General features: G+C 36.5%; 1 long non-coding RNA gene across 2 annotated transcripts; it reads left to right on the forward strand.

The window, feature by feature from the left end:
- Positions 1-812: 812 nt before the first annotated feature.
- Positions 813-3,569, forward strand: LOC146641467 (uncharacterized). 2 transcript variants are annotated; one of them, XR_014909617.1, is made up of 5 exons: positions 813-1,089; positions 1,510-1,573; positions 1,950-2,102; positions 2,464-2,551; positions 3,135-3,569. It is a non-coding gene; the product is annotated as an uncharacterized LOC146641467 (long non-coding RNA). The 2 variants fall into 2 exon arrangements; XR_014909616.1 differs by lacking the exon at positions 813-1,089 and having other exon boundaries at positions 1,102-1,573.
- The last annotated feature ends 1,649 nt before the right edge of the window (positions 3,570-5,218 follow it).

The following is a 5,218-nucleotide window of genomic DNA, read 5'->3' on the forward strand; positions in this document are numbered from 1 at the left end:
TTATATTTGGGGTAAAATATCAAGTCTTTTCAAGTAAACCGGTTCAAGTCCAATTCAAGTCCCAGGTCATTGGTGTAAAAGTCCAAGTCAAGTCACAAGTCTTAGAACATTATTTCAAGTCAAGTCTAAAGTCATAAAATTAATGACTCGAGTCTGACTCGAGTCCAAGTCATGTGACTCGAGTCCACACCTCTGTAATTCAATCTTGTATTTAGCTGCAAAGTTTCCCCAGAAGAGTGAAAAGTAAGCGTCACACATAAAAACAAACTAGATAAATATTTGTAACCCTGCTTCTGTGCAACTCCTCATTCCTCAGCATATCTACAAAAGAGGAGAACACTGCAAATTTAGCATGTTAGCATCCACACAGCAACAACGGCTATATTAATGAGAAATATGCTGAGATGAAACAAACCAAACTTGTCTTTTCTAATGGTTGTTTAAAGCGAATTACTGTTCTTTACTAGAATATGTAGTGCAGTATATCCAGATATTAGAAATAAATACATATCACAGTGCAAGGTGCAATCTCCTTTTGGGAGGTTGGAATGGCAGATAGACAAACACTATACCCCACTTTCATTTGCAATTAAAACCTAACCTGTGTTAATTTACTGTGACCACCTGTGCTAAATATACCACGGTCACTGACGCTGGAGCTTGTGGTTAAAAAAACCGCACGACAGAATCCCAGCCTCTGGGATCCATATCACACTCTTTGTATTGAGTGGTGTTGTCACAGCATAACAGTGTCACACAACTTCAGCCTTTGCTACTGAGACAGTCTTGTGTGCTCAACACTGAAAAAAAGGGACTGGCCATCTCTTGGATTTATGTAAGCATCTTGCATGTATTTAACACAATTGCCTCATGTTTTAAAGATAAATGTAACTATATAGTGTAAAAACTACATGATATGCAGAAAGGGTGTATTAAATTGTTCATATCATGTTCAGGTGAAGTAAGTCAATAAGATAGCAACGTTAAATCTCGTGAAACCACGCGTGATTTCATCTCGCGGGCTTTGGATCGTGGTTTAAAAAATGCATCCATCTCAGTCAAGTCGAGCAGCCAACTCTACGTTTTTTGGTATGTCTTGATTTTTTGAATTAATATTTACCATATTTCAGCCAAATGTAGTTAAACGTCTAAAGTGCCGCCATGTAACATGCTAAAAAAGAGCCGTTAGCTTATTTGCTGTTTTATCTGTTATCAAAGAATTGGCGCTTTTTCATTTGAATTTGTCTTTGGCACAAGAGCCGTAATATCACATTAAACCTAATTACGAGGCACTCATAACATAATTTGGTTTTCTGTGTGAATAGATTTGTCAACTGACTCTTCAGTTACATTGTGTATTTACTGCACCGTGGTGTTAGTGAGATTTTGGACATTGAACAGCTTTAGCTAATATCATCAGCGGTATTATGCTAGCTTACATCCCTACCCCTCCTGCCCTCACCTGCTGTCCTTTTGTTTTTGTTTTTGTTTTTGTTGATGCACATTGAGAGACCACATCTATTCTGCATTTCACCAGGAGTCAGCTGATGGATTGTGGGTTCAAGGTGTTATGGTAAGAAAGTATATTCTATTTTCGCTTAAGGTTTCTGTAACTTAATTATAATAGGTTTTTTATAATTATTAGGTGCATGCATACTCAAATAGACCACCCTATTAATACAACTGAGAAATCCAAAATCTGCCATAGGTTTAACTTATACCTGTATGTATTGTCAGAAAGGTGATTACTGGACTCACATTAATGCACACTTGAACTAAAATGAGGTTGTAACTTGTGGGTTCTTGGGTTGCAAATCAGAAATAAACATCTTTGGATTTTTTTAATCCCATAAGATCTGGAAACACAGTTTTTATTCAACAAAACATTACTGATTATTAACCAAGCACAGTGCCTGCTGTTATTTCAAAATAATTTTATGTCATTTCAGATGAAATGCAGCATTCCAGTGCATCCCAACCATGCCTTTACAGTCAAGGTTTCTGACGGAGCTGAGTTTCTCTCTGACAGTCTGCTGAAAGTGTTTGCAAAGTGATCGGGGGAACAGGGCACAAAGCTAAAGGATGTAGCTGCCATGATGACAGTAAGAACTTTAAAATTCTTTAACTACAAAGTGTATATGTATTGCATTAGGTCAGTAAAAGATTTTTATGCTGCATCCATTGAAACAGTCAACTATTACCTGTGAGTACTGATTCCACCGAAAGGATGCCATAATTTTCGTCATGCATTTACTGGCCCACTGAGAAAAATTGATCTTTTTAAAAAAATAAATGTTCTGGAAACTATATATCCATAAAGTTGATGTCAAACAGGAACTTTTGATATTGCTTTGTAGATGCTGGTGTTGCATGTTGACTGGTTTAAGTTTTGGTCTGGGATCATTTTCTTCTGTGCTACTGAAAAGTTCACAAATCTCTGTTTTCTTTGTTATAATACTTTAGGATGACATTAATGCTCAAAGGGAGTCTCATCAAAGTGCTCCGCATCTGTGTGAAAGACAATTGCAACATCTTGGTGCAGGAGTTCATGGTGAGTGTTTTATGAGTAGATTGTGGCTTTGCAACATTTAAAAATGCATTTAGTTATCCACTTGATCCTCATTGGACCAGTTAGGACCAGTAGTCCTCTTTAATAATTTGAAGTTCACATGAGGCCTGGTAGTGAACTCAGCCGCCGGCCCTTGAGGCCCCACCCCTGTATTAGGGGTCACATCAGTGTGAAAAAACTTTAAATTTGTCATTCTAGTGAACAAAGGAAAATCCCACCAATATTTACATTAGCTTTTGTTTGAAAAAAAAAAAAAGACCAACAGCTAACCAAATTGTGGGGCTGAAAGTCTAAATTCTAACATCTTCTGAGTGACAAAACCTGGATTTCTGATGGGCCGGTGTCTTTCTAAGAAAAACTAATGTAAAGCATTTGAAATTATGTTTTTCACCCTCTCTTAGAAACTCTGTTAGACCATGAATGGCAGCATGGCAGGCCACTCTTTGGCTATAGCTATTTACTATGTTGCTTGCATTGGTTTAAATTACTCTAACATTAGAACTGGTAGATTCAAAAGAGATGAGTTTAAAAAGGAATCTTAAAGAAATGTTTTGTGTTTAACCAGGACTTGACTGAGGCCACTGCACAGATTGAGAAAACCACAATGAACATCTGTCTCCAGAGGATGCACCAGGCAATGACTTTTCTGACGTTGGCATCATCATCGAGGGTATAGTAGTTCTTCAAGATCTGGATAACGTGACCTTTGCAGTAGCCATGCTGTTTGGACCTTTTTTATTCCTTCAATATGAGTTACCCATCACAACTCTGCTACACTTTTGAGGTGATTCAAAGGGTGGTAATGGAGTTGGAAGCAACTCAGCTCTCAAGAAAAGCTCACAACTAAGACAAAACTGCTCCTGCAACGAAGCTCACTGTTATGCATGTGAGGTGACCAGCTCTAGGTGAGAAGACATTTAAATCTCACACTTGTTCTGCTGCATTTTTGAAGCTCAATTCCAGGAACAGATCGCAGGGTTCATTTTTATAAACTCTGCAACTGCCATGAGGACGAGCCGTTTTTTTGTTGTTGTTGTTGTTTGTTTTTCCTTTTGCTCTGTACAAGTTCTCTGTCTGTTTGGCAGCATTTTTAAATTTCTCTTTGTATTTTTTCTTTCTTTTACTAGTGAAGAGATGTAGCATGAACAGTTATGCAGTCTAAATATCCCATATGGGCCGTGTGAAATGGTATTTTCAGTTTCATTCAGTTGAAGTAAGGAACGTTGAATATTTCTAAGTGTGCTGTTTTGAACCAAGATGTCACAGTATGATCAGTGCCGTAATTTTTGACAGTCACTGTATCAATGTTATTTTTGCATCTCTTGAATAAAGGTTTTGACCTGCAAGTGCTAATTTCTTTAGTTATTGGGGTAAAATGGGTAATGTTAATAGGAAGGTGTTTGCCAATTCAGTAACCTAATTTAATGTTAATGGAAACTAACATTACCTCAAATTGTTTAGTTATAATTGTTGTTTAACTGAATCTTGACGTTAGAGGCCTTAAATAGAATGTTTTGTATTGTTCTTTCCCAACATTTTTCAAAAGAAAGAGTCTAATTTCTTTGCTGTGATTGATTCCAGAGAACACGGAAGAACTGACATTATTTAACTGTTGGTTTATATAGATTCAGTAGTGGAGTAATGTCAGTTTAATTCTTTACCTACTGTCAATGCAGTGAAATTAGACATTTTGTTTTGAAAGGTTACTGGTGGATGCCAGCAACCATCTTGGAAGAGAACAATATAATCTGTTATAAGGCCTCCATTTGAAAATTGTGTATTTGATACTAGAATATAATAGCAAAATGTAATTTGAAGATAACATGTAGTATTTAAGTGACCAAGTAGTATTGGGTAAAAGTTATTGAATGGTGTTGGGATAAAGTGAGAAAATTGTGAAGGATTAAAATATTTCAAGAGCTCAAATTACTTCATCAAAACATGTTTAAGTCACATTTTATCAACACAAATTGCACAGGTTTATTGAACATGAATAAATTGTGTTAATTTAACTCAATTGTTTAAGTTGCTGCCAAAGCAAAACATCTGTGTGCAACAAATGTCCACCATTGAATTAAGTAAATCCAACAACATATTTTTTTCAGTGAAGTGCAAAAGCTTGCTTAAAAGGAATTATAGGGCTCCACACAGAGGTGTCTTCATTCAAAGCTGAACCTATTCCACCTATTCATGAAAAGTCGGACCCGTCCTTGGACACTGTGGTATGTTTAAATAATTACATTTTTTATTTTTATTTCTGTCTTTGTTCAAGTTTTTGTGTAGATTTAGGTCTTCTGTATCCAAAGGAGAACCTTGATCTCAAATATAAAGGAACAGAAACTATAGGAAGCCTCTGTGTAAGAAAGTACATAACATGAAATATCAGGAAAAGGCCAGTTTTGTAGATCCGTGGGTGTACTCACAATGATGGGTGAACATCACGAAATACTGCAGCTTTTAAACCCTCAGTCATATCCTGCAGGTTCTGGAACCTAGTATGGCCTTTGCAACCTGTTGATGCTACGCTGCTTCTAACCTTAGTAACATTTACACTACCTGAAAATTATGTAATTTCATAATCATTTAGAACTTGTTGACTCCTTGAAACCTCCTCCTCTGCATCCTCTTGATGCTTTTGCAACATTTTGT

This window comes from Rhamphochromis longiceps, linkage group LG23 (assembly GCF_057381845.1).
Source record: "Rhamphochromis longiceps isolate RC_006_pf linkage group LG23, R_longiceps_female_GT1.1, whole genome shotgun sequence".
NCBI classification, from domain to species: Eukaryota; Metazoa; Chordata; class Actinopteri; order Cichliformes; family Cichlidae; genus Rhamphochromis; species Rhamphochromis longiceps.